Source organism: Mchenga conophoros, unplaced genomic scaffold (assembly GCF_057382185.1).
Source record: "Mchenga conophoros isolate Kocher_MC1m ecotype Shallow Benthic unplaced genomic scaffold, M_conophoros_male_GT1.1 unmapped_scaffold_10, whole genome shotgun sequence".
NCBI lineage: Eukaryota > Metazoa > Chordata > Actinopteri > Cichliformes > Cichlidae > Mchenga > Mchenga conophoros.
The window spans coordinates 542,361-544,860 of record NW_028182337.1 but is presented as its reverse complement, the minus strand read 5'-3'; positions in this window follow the sequence as shown (position 1 = coordinate 544,860).

The window sequence follows — 2,500 nt, the reverse complement described above, 5'->3', positions numbered from 1 at the left end:
CTCCCCCACTAGCTTTCCTTCTCCCGCAGTTACCCTCCACCACAAATCCAGCATGGCCCTTGCCCTCCAGCAGGCCCCGAGGACCCACATACTCCTCCGCTCTAATCCCCCATGAGCGTTCCTTCTCCTGCAGTTACCCTCCACTGCATATCCAGCATGGCCCTTGACCTCCAGCATGCCCCGGGGACGCACATCCTCCCCTGCTCTAGTCCCCCACTAGCTTACCTTTCTTGTAGTTACGCTCCAGCGCATATCCAGCATGGACCTTGACCTCCAGCAGGCCCCGTGGACCCACACTTAAGCCCCCTCCCACTGACAAAGCAAAACACCACTGGCAAAATCCTCGTGCCCCTGGTACTCCAGAATGTAAATTCAAACATGCCCCTGGTACACTGCGCAGAAACACTTTGCCACACACACGCACGCACTGCTTGTGCCTATGGTACGACAACTTTTCTCGTACCTATGGTACGACAACTTTTCTCGTGCCTATGGTACGACAACTTTTCTCGTGCCTATGGTACAACAACTTTTCGCCGTGCCCCTGGTACACCGCTCAGTAGCACTTTGCCACACAAACTCTCCTCGTGCCTATGGTACGACAACTTTTCTCGTGCCTATGGTACAACAACTTTCCTCCGTGCCCCTGGTACGACAGCTTTTCTCGTGCCTATGGTACAACAACTTTTCTCGTGCCTATGGTACAACAACTTTCCTCCGTGCCCCTGGTACGACAGCTTTTCTCGTGCCTATGGTACAACAACTTTTCTCGTGCCTATGGTACAACAACCTTTCGCCGTGCCCCTGGTACACCGCTCAGTAGCACTTTGCCACAAAACTCTCCTCGTGCCTATGGTACGACAACTTTTCTCGTGCCTATGGTACAACAACTTTCCTCCGTGCCCCTGGTACGACAGCTTTTCTCGTGCCTATGGTACAACAACTTTTCTCGTGCCTATGGTACAACAACTTTCCTCCGTGCCCCTGGTACGACAGCTTTTCTCGTGCCTATGGTACAACAACTTTTCTCGTGCCTATGGTACAACAACCTTTCGCCGTGCCCCTGGTACACCGCTCAGTAGCACTTTGCCACACAAACTCTCCTCGTGCCTATGGTACGACAACTTTTCTCGTGCCTATGGTACAACAACTTTCCTCCGTGCCCCTGGTACGACAGCTTTTCTCGTGCCTATGGTACAACAACTTTTCTCGTGCCTATGGTACAACAACTTTTCGCCGTGCCCCTGGTACACCGCTCAGTAGCACTTTGCCACACACACACTCCTCGTACCTATGGTACGACAACTTTTCTCGTGCCTATGGTACGACAACTTTTCTCGTGCCTATGGTACAACAACCTTTCCCCGTGCCCCTGGTACACTGCGCAGAAACTCTTTGCCACACACACACACCACTCGTGCCTATGGTACGACAACAGGCCCCGGGGACCTACATCGCACCTTGCTCTTGCCTCCCTTACAGCTGAAAAAGGTCCATGCCTGTGCCCTGGCCCTGCTGAAATTCCCTCTCCATTTAGCCGAGGCAGTGAGTCGGCCTCCTGTCTCCCTTTACGGTCGAAAAAGATGTGCTCCTGGGCGCGCTGGCCCTGCTGCTACTCACATCGGGCATGGACCTGGACCTCCAGCAGGCCCCGGGGACCTACATCGCACATTGCTCTTCCCTCCCTTACAGCTGAAAAAGGTCCATGCTTGTGCCCTGGCCCTTCTGAAATTCCCTCTCCATTTAGCCGAGGCAGAGAGTCGGCCTCCTGTCTCCTTTACGGTCGAAAAAGATGTGCTCCTGGGCGCGCTGGCCCTGCTGCTACTCACATCGGGCATGGACCTGGACCTCCAGCAGGCCCCGGGGACCTACATCGCACATTGCTCTTCCCTCCCTTACAGCTGAAAAAGGTCCATGCTTGTGCCCTGGCCCTTCTGAAATTCCCTCTCCATTTAGCCGAGGCAGAGAGTCGGCCTCCTGTCTCCTTTACGGTCGAAAAAGATGTGCTCCTGGGCGCGCTGGCCCTGCTGCTACTCACATCGGGCATGGACCTGGACCTCCAGCAGGCCCCGGGGACCTACATCACACCTTGCTCTTGCCTCCCTTACAGCTGAAAAAGGTCCATGCCTGTGCCCTGGCCCTGCTGAAATTCCCTCTCCATTTAGCCGAGGCAGTGAGTCGGCCTCCTGTCTCCCTTTACGGTCGAAAAAGATGTGCTCCTTGGCGCGCTGGCCCTGCTGCTACTCACATCGGGCATGGACCTGGACCTCCAGCAGGCCCCGGGGACCTACATCACACCTTGCTCTTGCCTCCCTTACAGCTGAAAAGGTCCATGCTTGTGCCCTGGCCCTTCTGAAATTCCCTCTCCATTTAGCCGAGGCAGTGAGTCGGCCTCCTGTCTCCCTTTACGGTCGAAAAAGATGTGCTCCTGGGCGCGCTGGCCCTGCTGCTACTCACATCGGGCATGGACCTGGACCTCCAGCAGGCCCCGGGGACCTAC